Raw genomic sequence first — 19,876 nt, forward strand, 5'->3', positions numbered from 1 at the left:
ATATTTATATCATCTCCCTGGTCCGCCCAAGACAATCTCCGTATTATTAGTTCAAGTTAACGATTGTTTGGAAACTGGCAAACTCTCGATCGAAATTTCCTACCAGCAACATGGCAAATATTTTAACACGTTCATAAGACATGCCAGCAATAAGTTGCCTTCAACAATTCAATCAAGCTCAAAGTCGATTAGTCATTTACCTATTTAAAACTCTGGCAAACCCTCGGCTTCGGCTTCTTCAGAGTGATCTCCCCGTCGTCTTTTCACGTTCTGCGGGAAACGCGCGGACACGACTGAACGAGTCGCTGCTGTACCCTCGCGTGGTGCCAACGGAGGAGGAACCAATTCGAATCGAAAGGCGGCGTGCAGCGAAACGGAAGAAGAACCGCGATCGTGGACCAAGACGCGCAAGTTTATCGGACGTTCGTGGAACCTGGCGTATTTGGCGTATTTACGACGAGCGCGGAGACAGACTGTTCGCGGTGGACTCGACTCTCGCGCGTCGACCGCTCCGCTCTGGACCGCGGAAATTCGACCGGCTGGGCGGCAGCCAAGCCACACCACTCCGCTCGCGCGAGGAAGCGCGCTTTCGAAAACGGAAACCGCAATTTCCCTCCGCAGGGCTCCGTCGTACGTGCCCCGTTGGCGCGGCGCGACGCGCGCGCGGACACGGATGCGTGGCGCTGGCGGAGGAAGGAGCGAGCGGTGCCGGCGAGCGTACGTCCGGACCGCGTCGCGTGTGCGCATCGACTGCTAACTAACTTGGGCCGGGCGAGCGCGAGCTTCGGGCGCGATCGCGCTTGTACCGCGCCGGCCTTGATCGCGCCGTCTCGCTCGCGCTGCCTTATCTGCGCCTATCGCTCCACCTGCTATTTCACTTCCACGTTATCGCCCTCTTCCTCAGAACGTTTCCTCGCGGTCGTCTCTCATGCGTCAGCCCTCGCTCTCCTTCTCTCTCTCTTCCCTCCCGTTCAGCTAACAGCCGGCGTGTCGCACCTATCTTCGGATGTCGGATTTAAAAGGAAAACCGCGATGAGGTATGAGAATTTGGTTTAATTTTAGAATCGGAGTGGAGGAATGAAAACTGCGATTGTACGTCAATCTGTACGTCATTTGTCAAATTTCGGATACTCGTTTCTTACTTAAGTGAATCAGTGGATTATCTGATTAATTCTGATCATCAGCCTCTGATATACCACTGGCAATTAGTGATTATCTGAACTAAAAAAATCAACGAATTTGTTAATGATTATTTATTGTGGATTTAATAGTATTTATAAGTGTATTTATTAACACACTGATCAATGAGAACTTTTCAATGATTATACCAGCAATTTTTTAAATTGATTTTTAAGTGAAGATAATCACTGATTTATCAGCCACAAGTGCGCCACTGGTAATCGGTGATTATCCACTCTGATTCAGATTTAGAGAGTACCTATGTATATCTAGATTAATTTCGTCATTTGTCAAATTTCGGATACTCGTTTCTTACTCTTTAAATCTGAATCAGTGGATTATCCGATTAATTCTGATCATCAGCCTCTGGTATACCATTGGCAATTAGTGATTATCTGAACTAAAAAATCAACGAATTTATTAATGATTATTTATTGTGGATTTATTAGTATTTATAAGTGTATTTATTAATACACTGATCAATGAAAATTTTGCCGTGATTGTACCAATAACTTTTCATTGATCTTTAGGTGAAGATAATCACTGATTTATCAGCCCCAAGTGCGCCACTGGTAATCCGTGATTATCCACTCTGATTCATATTTAGAGAATGCCTATATCTAGATTAATTCCGAGAGTTATCGTGGAACAATTGTTTAATCTCCAAAATAGATCTAATAACCCGCGTGTTTTTAGTTACTTTTATTTCATACATTATCGCTTGTGAAAAGAATTTGATGAATATAGGAAGTGTGAAAATCGAATTTCCAATTCCCTTGAAAATTTTTCGCATACTCGCCCTCTCCCCCCCCCCCCTTTTCCCCATTCCTCCCTCGTAAATTATAGCGACGGGTTGATTTACCTGTCGTCGTCGCGTATCGCGCTCGACTATTTTCGTAATCGGAGATACGCGTTCGGGCAAAGCTGCGTCGACGAGCGCTTTAACACTTTGATCGATGCCCTTTGTTGCGCGGCAGGGACTAACAAATGGAGCGGCAAAAGTTGGCGAAAATTTATAGGAAGTTCGTGTCTGCGCTCGAAAACGCGTGTCTCTACGTCATCCTTAAAAGTTAACGGCCGAAAGTCGCGCCCGCACCGCCGGTGGCTTTTATTTAGGATGCAAGCACGGCGGGCGGCGTGGTCGACGGCGACGGCGCGGCGGTTTCACAAACTTCTCGGGTGTCTACAGTCTCACAGGATGGAAATCGAGAACGTAACCCTCGCCCTATGCACGAACACCCTGGCTCCTCTTTCGTGACACTCGATTCCCGTGCGTGACTATTCGCGCTCCTTTCCAATCGTCGTTGGAAGGCAGATACGTCCCGTCTAGCGTCAGAGAATGATCAAAATATTCTCGGCGATTTCTGTTGAATGAGATACAATTTTTATGACTATCGTTTACGAGCGTATTTTAGTCACTAAAAAATGATTTTGCACGCCATTTTAATATTTGATTTTTAATGCTTGTAGCATAAATTATAGATTTTTGATACAATTTTTTTCTTCCTTTGTCATAAAGAATGAGTTATGAGCATATGAAATAATGTATTTCGGCAAAAATCGGGCGAAATTATCGGAAGAAATTATCATTTTTACATTCACAAGAGAAAATCTTTTCGGAGTTTCTCCGTCGTTCAGTTAAAAAAACCTTTTTCCAATCGGACCATTAAAGGATATGTGACCGTGAAATCTCGCTTTTAGACGTTTTCGTAAAGTCCCACCGTATACGGACAGAGAAACAGGTTTTTAAGAAGCAAGCATACGCACATATGACATCAGGCAAAAATGCAGAATAAACTTCACGTTTGTATGTGCACAAATCCGATGATTTGGTACACGTTGACCTTTATGATAGAATGTGAAAAATGGCATTTTATCTGTGCAAACCTGAGTAACTCGCGCTCGACCACTTTTTTTCGTCTATATTTAAAGCAGTTCAAAAAAATCTTTAAAAATTCATAAACATACTTTGAAGTTTCTATATAGAACAAATGTTGGTACTTTATTTAAAAATAAAATAAAATAAAATAAAATGTAAAATTTAATTACTGACGTAAATTAGGTAGAAGTATTATTTGACTCTCAAAAACTTGTTTATAATGCATATAAAAAATTATTTTAGAGTTTTTTTAGTTTAGATTATAAAGCTTTGAAAAAAACTCGAATATTAAGTTCTTTGAAAAGTATAATTATTCGGGCATGAATGATTTTCGATAAGAGTGAAATTTTCAAAATAAATAATTTTCAATAAGACAAAAACGTCTTCCTCAGGAGGCTCAATATTTTCTTGCTCTCATATAATGCGATTTGACATCTAAATTCTTTTTATCAAATCCTTTTTTAATAAGGAATTTTTTTATAAAAAAAAAATAATTTTTAAATCAGACTTACAAAATTTTCACTTTTCACACAAAGGCAACGTTGCAATCGTAGGCCACTAGTACTCGACACCGAAATCAACTCAATGCTATTCGCAAGGAAATCGACGGCTTCGAATCGCATCATCGCAGTTCCTTCGGCCACGAACTTTTTACGAGAGGATAAGGAGTGGAGGGCTCTTTGAGATTTCAAGAAACTTCCATGAATAGAAATCGATTTGACATGAATTATCCAGATATGTAAAGGATTAAGCGACCCCTAGATGCTAAATATTATTGCACAATATTATTGATCACCCCATTTCATACCGAACTTTGCACAGTGTCTAGAAACATATTGTATGCAATTATCAAGCGTCTAGAGACCGCTTTATTATTATACAAACTGAAAAGATCGTCGCGATAAAGCGAATAACATCGAGCTTTCGCAGAGAGGAAACGTGCGTGCCTATGCGTTTTATCGTCATAATTAAACTTTCACAAAGTTACAGACAAATCGGAATAGGGAATCCCTCCTTTCCTCCTTTTATCTTCGGTTTATACCGGAAATTTCACCGAAAATTCTGTTATGTCAACGCGGCATACTCGAAATTGCGCTCGTATGCACTCAGCCATACGCGAGCCACAAAGTAACAATTGAATGGTTGATAATAGCCGACGATGCCGGACGATATTCCGATCCGCGAATTGCGTGTGGTCGACGGCCCACCCGCACCGTTGTTCGTTCCACGATGCAACAAAAACAGCGTCCTCCATATGTCTCTCTCTCTCTCTCTCTATCTCATTTTTACGCTATTTTTCCTCAACCGCTTCGTAATCCAGCACAATCGTAAAATTCGGTATACGCGCGCGCAAAGATCGTAAAACGCGATCCTATATTCTTCCCGATTTAAGCCTTGCGATGTACCATGAAAGTCCAGGACTATTATTCTTTTATCGTAGAACGACGGGCCGGTGGTTCACAAAACAAATTTTCCCTGCTGTTACGCATTCCTTTGTTATTTTAGAATAACCGTAGCTACTCTTTATCGCAGCTGTTAGATAATAAAATTTTATAGTTGAATGACGAAATATAAATTATTTAACGTATACTTATTTGTCAAAAGTTTGTCGAAAGGATATAAATAAGCGCTACATATTTTTAAAAATGTTGCCCTAAAAGAAATAACACAAAATAAAAACAGGGTTGTAAGATATTGTTAACTAATGATAAAAAATAAATTAAATTTATATTACGTCTGCATTTTGATGTATGCGACAAAAATGCAAGTTACATTAAGTACATAGTAAGTACAAGTATATTTGTACACTTTTTATGAAAAAAAAAAAAAGAAGCCCGGAGTCTCCCTTTATCTCTAAAAGTCTTTTTCCCTCTATACTTCGCGATTTCCTCAATTTTCTTGTTTATCAATCTTGTTTGTCAATCATGTTTATCTTACTAAAAGCTATGTATTTGCAATGCTCTGATTTTACTCCGTTTCATTCTGCCGTCTGCCAAACCCGCGTTCCGACTTGGATTGCTTTATTTTGACCAATCTTTATTCACGCGCCGATGAATGGGCCAGGTATTCGGCATTAAAGGAAAATTGCCTCTTAATTAAGCGACCGGCCGATAGCGCGTGTCAACCAGGTGGAGCGCGAGAAACTCGTGGCTGCAATTTGCGTATTAATGGGGTCCCACAAAGGCAGCGGCGTCGCGACTTTAAGGGGTGATAAACGTATTTTATGGGGGGCAGCCTGGCACGCTTTCTCCGCGGTTGCAATTAACGGTAAAACGACGTAGGGTGAGAGGGTGCGGTATCTCACTCCGCGCGCGCGCACACACACACACACACACACACGTAAAAACTGCCAGTGAACGTACATACCCGTATCGCGAAACCGGCAACAGTAAATAAAAAGCTAATGGCGTAGGCAACCGCACGGTTATCGTTTTCATTTTCGCCCGTGTTGCGAAAACGTGTAATTGGGTGGTTTACTTCGTGAACGTTCAGTTACGTAAGATCCGTCCCAATCAGAGGCGCATCGTTTCTTTCCAAAAATCGCTTTAGATAAAAATAGAAAAAAAAGTGGTATACGCAACTGTGGAATAATTCGCATTGTTTCTCTTGCCAAAATACCAAAATATATTTGTATTACTGTACGAATTACTTTAATTCAACGACGAGCGTGCATAACAGAAAATTTCAATTATGTTATACTTTATTGATAGTTGCGCGTCTGCAATTCTGCATTGTATGCAGCAAAAGCAATGTCCAATCGCTAAGTAAAAATCGAATGTAAATGATGAAAAGCCTTTAAACGCCGTCAAATTGAACGGAGTGGAATAAATTTACTAATGTAAATTTTCTGCTCAAATAGAAAGATGATTAAAACGCGTTCCACATCTTTGAAGCACGTACAATCTCGGAAAGATTTGCATCGATAAGAAGGTAATGAATCAAAAGCATGCTTGTATAATTGATATTAAACTCTTAAAATTATCGGAAAGCGGTACTTTATTGAGGATTAAGTAACCGTGGCAGAGAGAAAAAGAGAGAGAGAGACAGAAAAGGAGAGCAGGATTTACGTTTGTCTCTAATATATTCTTCGCGAATTGATTCTATTCGATCAATCGCACGCTGCCGCGCTCATAATAAAATATCTCCCTGTTTATCTGAGTGAATCAAATTTTATCATGTAATCCGACTTTAGATAATCGACAATGCTATTATGGAACACTTAAAAGCGTCATTACAATATTTTATATATAAAATATACTCGTAAAATTCCAGTTAATTTAAATTTGAATATAAATTTAAAGAGAGCATTTTATATTTATGACTGAATATCAAAATAAAATTCACGCGCTTCACTCTTCAAATCTCTTTTCTGGCTTCAAAATACGTACAGCCTTGGTCAAAATTATTAGGCACCTATATTCTTTATTCGGAATTCTTTCATTTGTATTATTTCACATTGATAACTTACAGTATAACCGACATTATACACAAGTTTAAACGGTTTTCTTGAACAAATAATTCACATTTTAATTTCTATTTAAATCCTACCGGTTAAAAATCTTTTAAAAAATATAAAGTGCCTAATATATTTTTGGCCAAATAGCTGTATGATACATACATGTATAATGTTCTTCAAATAATGTGAAAACAGGTTACGGATAAATGCGTTAATTATACAATAACATTCTTGCTTTGATCATTTTATCGCGGAACGAAGATGGAAAATACAGAAATCCGAAATGTTCATTCAGTTCAATAATTAAATTCTGCAAATTTGATCTCGATGCCCCCGCAAGAGCATTAACGGCAGGCTTATGTATCAAAAGTGGGATCTTCAATCTGACACTTTTGTTTCAAGCGAATCTATACGATTTACCTTCGAAGAAACGTAAATGATCGTTCAGCTGCATTTCGCAGCGCGAGAGGGAAAAAAAGAAAACGACACCGTGAAAGTTTTAATCGAAAAAGTTCGAACAATGCGTCCCGGTTGGTTCTAACAATAAGACCGATAGGACAGTTGCAGAGCACCGGCTGCGCGTTAAGCGTTTTATTATTCCGAGGGACAGCGGGATATTATTATTGATTGCTCTCTCCGGCATTGATCTCCGTTGTTTGCGAGTATCTCTCGATCGACCCCTATGGCGACGCGTAGAAATAACCGGGATTTAATTTCCACTTATTCTACCTTCCGCGGATATACACGGCGGTTCGCCATTGAAAAAGACAAATATCGTGCGAACGGCACTTTGCTCTTTCCAGTGGCTGTTTGAAAAAAGTCTGGAAAAAAAAAGAAAAAGCTTATCTTTCTCTCTGACCGTTGGAAAATGTGTTTTGTCTACGTGTGTCGATCGCGCGCGACTGCGAGGAAAAGAGATGAGCTTAAAACGCGAGCAATCAGAAATTAGGGTCGGCGAAAAGCGACGAGTTTGCAGAAATAAAATCTCGCGTATCGTCGCGGCACGTTGCATGAGAGAAAACTATCGTCGTAATGAACATTGAAAGAGATTGTCGAAGAAAAGAAAAATAGATAGCAGACGAAGAAAAAAAAACAATATATATAATATAAAAGGAACTAGGAGCCTGTTCTATAGGTTCTATTGGTGTATATCACAGGATATTATCTGTTTCCGATAAAAGCGCAACGTAAGGCGATATCTTGCGTCTGCCCCCTCCTTCCTTCCCCGTTTTCTTTCTCTCAAGTACAGAGATTCTCTCCGGCGATTCTCGCGTTCGGCGCAGCAAGCTCGATAAGACGGCGAGACGGTACTTCGATATAGTTTTCGGAGCCTCATCATGTCAAAACTTTCGTCGGCCTCGTACAAGATAAAGTCCGAAGTCGTTCGGGCGCGTCGGAGTATGCGTCGCGCATAAACGATCAAAGGAAAATAAAGAAAAAAATTCGAATATCGCAATTAGCCGCCACTTTAGCGAAGATACATCGGGCGGTACTTTGCACACGGCTACGGGAATTTTAAACGACGCTCTAGTCGTTTTTTAATTAATTCTAGTCAATTGAACATCAACAATCTTTTAATTAAGAAAATAACGGCGCTTATACGTTACATTGAATAAATATCCATTGTAGAGAGCCTGACTGTTGCAGCTTCCAACGTAAAGCGACATCATTTATGAATTCAAATTGACAAATTTGCATTTTGATCAATTCATCATCAATATGTGATAAATTAGCATAATAATATGTAGAGATATTTTCATACATAACACACGAGCTGTGCCAAATTACCGCGGCACGCATCGTTCACGCGCGTACGGATTCTTTAATAATAATTAACTTTAGATAAATGCACGTACGATTTTCAATAAGGCATTTGCGATTCAACGCGACGCTCGCATATGGAGTCTCGATTGCGCGACGAAATTGGAAGAAGTCGGAGAAGGCGACTCGGAAAAAGACCCCAAGTTCGTTCAATCTCCGTTTCCACGTACGACTTTCAATTTGCAAAATGAAACGATCGTCAAGTCAATGGCACATGCCCGAGACGACGACACCCGCGAGCATCGAACGACTTCAGACAGACATACAAACGGAAGGCATCCCCGAGTTCTTGTTTGCGCGAACCATCTCCTATGCCGCAAGACCCGCTGTTGTTAACCGCGCAAGCAAAGTACATTTCGGTGTAACCGAAACACCTGCGGGGGCGAAGTGCAAAAGCTAAGAGAGAAGTCGGTATCTTTCTGTACTCCGCGGCAAGTCTAGCGCAATTTCTGAGTAACGATAATAAATGAGCTTGCTGCATCGATCGGAGTACAGGCTGTATTTCTTTCCGAGAGCTAGCGAGGTTTGTGATTAATGCCTTGTGCTCTCGCTTATACGGAGCCCGTCTCGGCGGAATAAAAGAAAATCGCTGATAATGGCGAGCAACAATGGAACGTTGCATCAGTAGGAGTGTAATTAAATATAAATGCCCGATTTCGATTGTGCGACATTGAGTCGCGCGCATTATATTTCCGATGCGAAGTGCATTTAAATACTTTGCTTGATATACAAAGGGTAGGTACGGTGTGTGAATGTACAAAATCTCAAACTCATTTTATCGCGCCGCACCTTCTGTTTAAACTTTCCACCGTAAAGCGATTACGCAGCTCTTCTAATTTCCGATACTTCTTAGAATGTTGTCCCCGGGGAAATGAAACAATTAGTACGGAAAAGAAATTACAACGACAGACGTCGAGCTGGGCTCCAGCGACTTAATCGAGTCGCTTGGGAAAACGGACATTATCGTCGATCGGAAGAGTTCGGACTCGGGGAAAGTCATAGTCATCGATTTCACTTGCCCCGGAACGGACGTGCTGTAACATCAGTGGCATTCTGCGTTGAATCTATGACCATCGTTAAAGCCAGAAGTTATCTCTTCCCGTAAGTTGCGCCGCGACGCTGATTTAATTCAAGTTTTCGACCTGCGGACATTGACCGGAGAGATATTCCGCGAAATAAAAGAATTCTAGAATAACACGAGTGCAACTGTAAATTTTATCTGGACGAAATACAACAGAAACAGCTATGACTATACCTTACATGAAGACGGCACTCCAGCTGCAGAATTTCAAGCCGAACTGTTACTCTATTATATTGAAATATCTTGAAAAAGCGACGCCAACTTTACAGAAGTTTATTACATGTTCACTTCACGTTTGTGTTATTTTAATATACTTCATGTGTCAGAAGATGTTCTTGCTAAAATCTTTTCCCTGTCATCTCCCCTGTATATATTCAAATGTTTCGAATAATAAATCACCTGACGTTTTAACGCAGCGAGGAAATATATACCCGGGGAATACATTACAGTGGAGTTTATGCATTGAAGGAAAGGACAAGAAAGGGTGCGTTAAAGGCTGCGTGGAAAGGGGAAATAATCTACCTACGCTTTCGTCGCTCTCGTCGCTCAGTCGCATCTTCAAATGGCCGACGATTGAATATCGTTAATTAGAGAAAGTCTAGGACATATTGAGGATACTCCTGAAATCGATACCGTTGGTGGACGCCTCATGCTAGATACGTACGAGGGACGATATCAACTAGATTGGATTGCATTGGACTAGATACATGTATTGTGCTCCGACGTAGTTCATTTCCGGAAAACAATAAGCTGCATTACCAGACAGTACATTCTGCAAATTGCAATCGGTAGCCTGAGGGAAGAAAACAAAAAAGAATGTATTAAAAGGCAGCAACGTCTGGTTAGTTTTCTAAAAATAAACGTTCTTTCGCTGATCAAAGAAAATATTCTTTACGAAGAATCAAACGTTTGAAAATAGCTCATTATATTTTAAGATTTTAAAGAATTTTAGTTTTCTTTTTAACAATAATAAGCTACATCAAACTAATAAAATTAAACAAATATCAGGTTTTTGAAATTTCTACTCATTTCCAGGAATTACTCGTTATAAATTATAAATCGCAAATTAATATTACATAAAATTTTTAAATTATAAATTACCATAATATATGTATGTTGTAAAAGCTTTATAATTAAAAAGCTTTATAATTAAATCTAAAGTAACAAAATACTCTAATAACAGCGATAATAATGCTAACGTTTAAAAATTATATTTATATATGTTTATTAACCGTAAATAATGTATATTAATGATGCATTACACATCCCATTATTTTGATAATTTTGTTCTTTGAGTGTGCGAGCAAAATCAATTTTCATCCACATTAATCCAGCTTTTAATTATTAATTTTAATTCACAAGAAATTTATTTTCTGGAACATTGGACGTAATTTATGCGTGAAAATGTAATGCTATTAACAGACATGCTAGCTCTTACAGCCGAGTAAAAATATCGCAAAATGGACCAGAATTCTTCTCGCCCACCGATCCATTTATATCGATATGCATCCACTCACATTTCACGGAATATTTCATCCGACAGAAAGCCATTACCGATGAACAAAAATCTATGTATGTATATGCAACGTAATACAACTAACAGAGGCTACGGAATTATGTACAAATGTAGAAATTATGTATAAAACGCGACATCTTTTGAAAAAAAAGATAAAAAATAATAAAATATTACTAGAAAAATATAAATTTGCCGCAATTTTCTGATCTACTTACAATAAATAAAAATTGTGTGAGAAATATTATTAAGATAATTGTTGTAATAATGTTTACGTGTGTCAATTTATATAATATTAAAAAAAAAGAAAATATTTATGTCTAATATCTTGCAGAAGCAAATTAGATTAACGTAGAGTCAGATCGAAATATTGAACAAATAGATCTAAATTAACAAGCAGAATATTTTTCTATAAATTTTTGTATGCAGGGGAGATCTAAAGAAAAAGTTCTTACAATAGTAAGACACTACAATTACAAGTATTGATTGATATAAATTTTAATTTCAGAACCTGTGTGAGATTACTTCATTGTTTAATTTATCTACTTGTAACATTCAAATTTATGGATAGTGTAAATTTATTCGAAACTGTCAAACATAATTTTAATTCCAAAACTTATGTAAGATTAATTCATTGTTTATCTACTTTTAACAAATTTATGAAAAGTGTAAATGTCTTCAAAACTGTCAAACATATCGAAAAATTCCTTCTCCAGGCAAAATTAAGACAAGTTTAAATGTACTTGCAGTTTTTATACAAAAAGATTTACTCAAATCTAAATTACATATGCACTTGTCTGACTTAGAGCTGTGCCTAAACATCATTTATCTTAAATATTTTGAAGTATTTAAGCATAAATGACAATTTTTTGATAATAGAAAAAATCATTGTCTCATTTATACTTAAATAAATAAGTAATAATAAAGTATAATAATGTGCATCTAAAACGTAGCACTGGAGACGATCAAATCTGTAGCTGGCAGTACCTTCATCTTTTTTATCTCAATGGCATTTTCTTTCTCCGGATAAAACTCGTGTAATGTTGCGTGACGACTTATATTTCTAACCGCGCGTTTCAACATTCATTCATGATAACTTTGACGACGCAGTCAATGTCTCATGCAAACGCGACCACTATATCAACGCGCACGCGAGCCTCCGAGAGACGCGACGTACAATGGAATCGCGTGTGCTCATGAGGACATTATAAATCGAGAGGGAGGGAAAAAGAGGCGCAAGGCGCGGCTAACGTGTGCGGACTGTAACGTCCGTAATGAATGCGAGACGCAACGCGTAAAAAGAGAGAACTAAACCGATGTCACCCTTTGGGAATACACAGCGTCTCCGGTATTACAGGATGCCGCGACAACGGCATTCTCTCTCTCTCTCTCTCTCTCTCTCGCTCTCTCTCTCTCTCTTGGTTGTCGGGGTGTTTCCGCGCGCAATAGTATACTCGCCGCACTCGGTCTCCGAAATTGCATCTGGCTGTTGCACTATGCATACGCTCCGTACACCGCCGTAATTAGCGAGTTCTTCCAAGCGGACGGACGGACGGCGCGGCGCTTCATCAGTACATCACGCGGCTACGCCCGGAAATCACGCGTGCATCGCGTCTGCGGCTACCGTCTACCTTCCGTCCCATTTATCCCGCAAGTGACAAACCGTAATTTGTGCTGTACCTTGGCCCTCTGTAACAATTCTCCGTGAATTTCAAGACAGTCCTAGATTTCTCTTCCCGCGAAGTAACTTTGAAATATCATAAATACAACTATACATATAATACTTTCGTATAAAGCAAGAAAATATATACAAAAGTATTATATATATTGTTATATCTTTTATATTACGTTCGATATGCAAGTGCGATTTGCAAGTTGTACAACGAAAAGTTTGATAAAAAAAATCTCGTATATCATATTGCAATACTGCTGCAATATCATAGCAATATTATAATGTGATATATCGCATTCTAATATTTCTGCAACATTGTAATGTGAAATATCGTATTGCAATATTGCTGCAATGTCGTAGCAATATTCTAATGCAATATATCGCATTCTAATATTTTTGCAATACCACTGCAATATTGTAATATGACATATCATATTGCAATATTGCTGCAATGTCATAACAATATTATAATGCGATATATCGCATTCCAATATTTCTGCAATATCACTGCAATATTGTAATATAATATATTATATTACAATATTGCTGCAATGTCATAGCAATATTATAATGTGATATATCGCATTCTAATATTTCTGCAATATTACTGCAATATTGCAATATGAAATATCATATTGCAATATTGCTGCAATGTTATAACAATATTACAGTATTATCGTAATTAAAAATCACGCCGCCTCGATATCTTATTATTTTATTGGAATTGAAATGATATAAAAATGGCGTGCAAAAACGTCTAGGTATCCAACGTACAGTGCGTTGCATTGATGCCTGGGGTACCGATTTTAGGGACCACGTTTCTTTCTTGATTATTTTTATGTTCATGATTGAATGCTGCGGTGATCGTTGACGGCAGCATTTGGTCATGAACGTAAAAATAACTAAGAAAGAAACGTGGTCCTTGAAATTGGTACCCCAGGCATCAATGCAACGCACTGTACACCTGCCATAAAAATTCTAGAACAGAAGAAACGCGTGATCTTTGTTGGAGGATTCATCTCACGCTAGACTGATCATAATAGCCGGCGTACATAACAGCGGCAGGCAATCGCGCAAATTATGCAAATCGTGCGAGCGACCGGCAGTTTGGGGGTCACTGTCATTACCGATAACCGTATAAATACGAGTTCAATATGCACCGACGTAATATCTCCTAGAGGGGTGGAAGGGGAGGAAGAGGGCTGCGATGCGGCAATATTTTACCGGAGGAGGGGGAAGGACGGGGGAGAGGGTCCGAGGACTGTATGCGGCGGATAAATATCTCCGTGCACGTGCGAATGCGAGCTATGCCCTGTGCTATCGGCACTATCGATTCCCTGATAAACCGTGGCATCCATTTGATTATAGGAAATTTGTAACGAAGCGACTTCGAATTGCAGTCACGTTTAAACGCCGGATGCGGCGTGTCGTTCGCACGACCGGCGCGCCGAGAAAACAGATCTGATTGATCCAAATTAACATTTCCATTTGCATAAACGAACGGGCAAACCCGAACCGGTCGGTAGCCCCAATGTTGCCATGGGAAATTTTTCCGCATGTATACGATAAAAGATGATAAAAGCGACGGACGTCAATCGGCGCGTGAAACGCGCGCCGTATACACGCCTCGCAAACGCAAACTGTTTGTCGAAACGGTTTGAAAGCACTCGCTCAATCCTACCGAAAGTGTATTCCCGGCTAATTTAACTTTAATGAGTTCTCCGGAACTTCCGCCTACCATAGGTCGCCCCCTCCCCCCACGATCTTAGAATCTTTGAATTCACACGCACACACGTACGCGTATAATGTAGCATTCCCGTCGGATTTATTTTTAAAGGGCTCTGAGTGCTCTCCATTTAACTTTAAGACTACTGTCCGCACCTCACGATAAAATCTTCAGAAGTAACGATTTTTTAATTAGCAACTTTAAGTGCCATTAAAAACTAAAGACTTCGTAAAATAAGTTTCGCCGACTCCAAAGAAAATTCTGCGTCAGTTCCTACAATGGATCACGGTAGCATATGACATGGGACGCACCCAGAGAAAAGTTATGTCTAAATCAATGAAATCGTTTCTTTAACTTGGTTTTTTTTTTCAAAGTTAAAGTAAAAATATTTTTGAGGAAAATAATTTAATTGATTTAAAAAAACGACACGATTAACCTTTTTTAAAGTAAATAAATAATTTGTTCAAATAATTTGTTTAATTTAAACAAATAACTTTTTTAAACCAAAGAAAGTATTGAAATATAAGAAATAATTGAGTTGTTCTGGTTTTTGAAAATATATTTCTTTTATCTGAAAAAAAGATTGGCGCTGCATAACCAAAAACTATTTCTTTAATTCTAATAAACGGAACAAAAAATTTCTTCAAATCAAGGAAACGTTTCTGTGACCGTATAGCAAAGCACAAATTTCTTCAATTCGAACAAATTTTACTTTTGACTCGAAGAAACTTTTCTCTAAGTGTAATCTGAATATTTTCGCGATTAAAGAAATAGTTTGGTTATATAGCGCAAATCTTTCTTTCAGAAATTTATGTATTTTCAAAACATCAGAACAACTAAATTATTCCTTATATTTCTGTCAGTACTTACTTTCTTTAGATTAAAAAATTATTTGTTTAAATTCAAAGAGGCACGAGTAAAGTCACTCGTAATACATGATGCAAGAAGTCGTAAATGATTTAAGCATTCTCAAAGTGACTCGCGGAATAGCGCTAATAGAAGCAAAAGATTTATTGATGAACCGATCGCTATTAAATCTTGCTGTCGCGGTTCCGTTGGACACGTCGCAACACATGCGACATATCGCCTACGACGCGATAATTAATCTCATTAGCGTCCGACGGAGATTCCGCGTTAATGAGGTGCCGTTTTTTTCGCACTCCTACTAACGGCGCACGTCGCTCGGTATATTTCATTGGGAAACAAGGCGACTCTTTGAGACCTCGAACTTCGTCTAGCGTATTATTCACGTTTCGTCTTGTTAACGAGAAGCTCGCGCTGTCAAGTCATTCTCACCCCTTCCTTCTAACTTCCTTTATCTAAACGCGACGTATCGCCTGGTGCTCTGCAAATCGATTTCCGCTTCGCAACCCCAGACGCTTCGCCGCCGCAAAAGTATGCGCGTTTCCGAAAATCGAGAATCGGGAATTTCGCCCGTTGTTATGCGAACGCGATAGTTTTGCCGTGTGGGAGGTAGAGTTCTCTCACCCCCCCCCTCTCTCTCTCTCTACCTCTTCGTATCTTTCGCTCTATCAGCGTCTACATCGCGTTGTGCATCCGTTCTCGTAAGGGTTCACTTGAGCGGAAGTTCTCGCACGAACGAGGATCGACCGGCGAAGAGGAGGAGAGCGCGTAGGAAAGCGCGCGCGAAGAAAACGAGCGACAGGGCGGGGAGACGAACCGGAAAGAAAGGCGAACGGCGGAAGACACGGTGGAACGGAGGAAGGAGAAAAAGGTAAGAGAAGAGAGAAAATTCCGGGGAGAGATAGCGAGAGGGCAGGGGGAAGCAGCAGACGGCTCCTTTCCCATTTATTTTTGTCTCCTCCCGCCACCGCCGCCGCCGCCGCCGCCATCGCCTCGTCGCACGTCCCTCGACGAGGAATTTCGCATTTCTCGAACTCTCGAATGCGTCTCAGTTCTCGATCCGCGCTGTATACAAAATCCGAATTCAGTTCTTATAACGTGTACCCAGCCTTTTCACCTCGATCAACCGATTCGCGGGGAATGACGGAGCGGGGCGGGGCAGGGCGGTCGTCCCGTCGTCGAAGCTACAACCCCCATGTCTCGGCTGGCGCGCCTTAAGCCAGGCACATTCCCGGAGGGACGCCACGTGAATGCACTTCGCCGCAGCGCGAAAGATTCGCCTCTTCTCGCCGGAAATTTATCGGTGCGACAGGACGGCGCTAAGCTTCCCCTTTCACGGGCGTGGAGAAGCGGATTTCTTGTCATCTTCACGCGCGTTGCGCGCGAGCCGGCGTCTCGCAATACCATTTTCTCGGGGGATACTTAAAGAGATACGTCGATCTTATCGCCCCGATAATTTACGAGTGGCAGTTGAAGACACGCCCGCCGAGTGCCAAACGGGGTTGCATTAGGTAACCCCCGAGGTGCGCCGAGTTTTATCATATTAGAAAAGGAGAACTCGTTAAAATGCCGAGAAAGCAGCCAGGCCTATCGCATTCCGCCCGCTTAAAAGACGCGAATTCCTTCGCTTCTTCCCGCTGCCGTTTCTTTTTTTTTTATTTCTACTTTTACTTTCCTTTTCTTTCCCTAATAGCCGGTTCCAGCCAGGTCGGTTAACTATAACCTTAATTTAACCGGCTATTTGTCTCTTTCCAGAAGTGGAACCGTCGAGGGACAGGGGACTGAATTAAATTAAAGTTAAAATTGAGGCGAACACGTCGGGCTGCGAAAGAATTTTTTAATATTTTATCTTTTATTACTGTTTTTTAATTGACCAAAAAATAAAACGATTGTGTTTATTTATCAGGTTTTTCGATCAGATTACAGATAATATATTTTAAATGTTTTGTGCTATCGTCGTAATAAAGGATGTATTACCAGCCAATGTGGAAACTGTTGCAAAAAGCATTTTACATAAATATTGTCATTTATAGCTGTGTAGCGACTGAATCGATGACGTCTAAATATCATCAAAAGTACCATTAAATTCTATTAAATACTATTAATAAACTCGAATTTCCTTTGCAAATAATAACATGTCGCTACACGTTTCTACAAGCAGCTTATGTTGCACATACACCGTGTAACTATTGTTAATAGCAGCACCCAACCCTATCCGTAGAAAATTTCGCATATGGAGCTGGCTGTGTGGAAGTTAATACAAACACAGGAGTAAATAGTTCCCCCTGCGAGCATTTATCTCGTCGTTGTGCACCCTCGCTGTTCCGCGCTCATCGGATCAGCAATTAAACTGCATACCAAAAACGAAATTCTCTTTCCCATGTAAATCAGTAGAAAACCGCTCATATACAATTCCATATCCATTTGATTAAAGGTACTTAAAAATTGCGATCTAATCTCTTTACGATGCTACAGCACATTTCGAAAACGTTATTTTACAGTAATGTCATTTATGAAACTAAATAACGTTGATACGGATCGATGTAAAATTCGCATGTATGTATTACACTGTCAGATCTTTTAACTGAATCAAAATCCATTTTCTTCTTTGCAAAAATGTCATTTATCACCAAAATTTGTTACAATTCAGTTACTATTCAATATTTCGACAATCTATTTAATTTCTTTAAGTAAAATCCATTTGAAAATAATTTAAAAATTAGATTTTATCAATTCTTCGGCTTTAAATGAAAGTATTAGAGAATCTTTTATTTTTTAATTGCTTAAAAGTTTAAATATTAATCTCTACAAATTAAATAAATTCTTTTATTTAAAAAAGTAATTTAATTTTTCATTCAATATTTTATTTAATTTAAATCCGTAACAATTAAAAAAAAACAGAATATAAAATACAAAAATATTGAATACTGTGGTGAATATTATTTGTTCATTTATCAGTAACATTAGAATTAAATAAAAAGTAAACGCGTATATATATGCATTGATATCTATGAAAAGTCAACGCACATTCGTTATTTTTTTTAGAAATAATATTAAATTGATGGAAAAAGTCCTTTACGTAGATTGCGTGCGCGAATTTGTCATACTGGACGAGAGTGTATGTATGTATGTACGCGACGCGACGCGACGTCTCTCGGAAAATACAAAACACTGTCGGTTATCGAGATGCGCGACAGAAAAAAAAACCAGTTTTTCGAATGTAAACATTTATATTGCAACTACGAGTGCATGTTAAAAAGAGATTTATGGCGCGCAAATACAGAGGTGGTCGCTTATTCGCAAACAGTTTCCGAAAGCTTTCACCTATGGAGAATCGATGTGGCCGGAAAGGGTGATCGACCCTAGGGGAAGAACGGCCCGAGGGTCCTCTGTGAGGAGCAAACTCTCGTGTAACGTCTTGATTAAGTGGCGGTTTGCACCCTCCAGGCGACGGGACACCCTCGTAAAACAGGCCTGCGCTCCTATATCTCCAATTGGCGCATTAAGCGCCGATCTGTACCCGCGAGATCTGATTTATCTAAACACATAACCGTGCGAGTAAACAAGAAGCAGGTCCGTACGTATGTACATACAACCAACTATAACTCAAGGTTCTTATGCAACATAGTAATCGTACTTTGCACATTAGTGAGATTTAGAGACATTATAACGTATCCGTGAGAATTATACGAAACCTTTCAAAAGCGTAAAATTGCGTTTCTTATAATAACACGCAGTTTTTGTATTTTGATATTTATAATTTATAACTATCAAATTTTGATATTATTTATTACAATGTTATTTATAATTATTTTCAAACAGGTTATTTTGTAAAATTATATGTGTGAAAATAAAAAACAAATTAGAATTGGGAAACGGGTCAATTTTGGAGGGCAAAAGTAGAGCATTCACGCAGGTAATTATTCTTATCCTATCCAATGTAAGAGAACTGGCAAGTGCGTTTATATCGTTGCGTTTTGCGCGCGCGGCAACAAATTATTATTCATGAAAGTCCCCCAGGATGCTTCTGGCAATCCTATGCGAAGCTTCTGGAACACGGATTAAACCGCTTCAGGACTTTCGTCGAGAGTGTATTTATTACAACGGGGAGGATTTTACCGGATGTTGTGGAAGAGTCTGGTGCATACTTCAAAAGCAGTTCTTTTTGTTCATGAATATGGATCTGTTTCGGCAATGAGCATAAAGACTTAATAACAAAGAATTAGAGATGCACTAGGAGAAAGTTTGGAAGCGAGATTATCAGATTCATTTCGTGGTGAAGCAGAAATGTCCTTGGAGGATATTTAAATAGCTTTTACATCGAGAAAATTTAATAACTTCCACAATATTCCAATTTTTTTATAATTCACTTTAAACTTCTCTCTCGACAAATTAATCGAAATTCTCCAATTTTATAATATGATAAAGAAAATATCTATTCGTGTATTTTACAAAACCACTCGCATAACATTAAATTCGAATAACATGCAAAAATTAAGCGCGAAATTCACAGAAGCAACATTTCCACGAATTTTCCAACGTGTGCTTTATACATTTTGTCAGATTTTAAACGCAATATCCCTTCACGAGCATGGACAAAATAACAGTGGCAATATTCACGTATCCCTTGCGAGAGCTATAACAATTATCGATTCATGTCATGTTGATGTATCACGCAAATCGC

The 19,876-nt window shown here is 39.2% G+C and overlaps 1 protein-coding gene across 11 annotated transcripts in view; it reads right to left on the reverse strand.

Moving 5' to 3' along the window:
* LOC105202120 (guanine nucleotide-releasing factor 2) overlaps nucleotides 1-19,876 on the reverse strand; it is a 78,233-nt gene that overhangs the window by 37,261 nt on the left and 21,096 nt on the right. Inside the window, exon 1 of one of the 11 annotated variants that reach the window (XM_026132422.2) lies at nucleotides 201-734. The exons of the other annotated variants lie outside the window; for them this stretch is intronic. The gene's annotated coding sequence lies outside the window, so the exon portion shown is untranslated. Of the gene's footprint in view, nucleotides 1-200; nucleotides 735-19,876 lie in introns of those variants that run through there. 11 annotated transcript variants of the gene reach the window in all.

This window comes from Solenopsis invicta, chromosome 1 (assembly GCF_016802725.1).
Source record: "Solenopsis invicta isolate M01_SB chromosome 1, UNIL_Sinv_3.0, whole genome shotgun sequence".
Classification (NCBI taxonomy): Eukaryota; Metazoa; Arthropoda; class Insecta; order Hymenoptera; family Formicidae; genus Solenopsis; species Solenopsis invicta.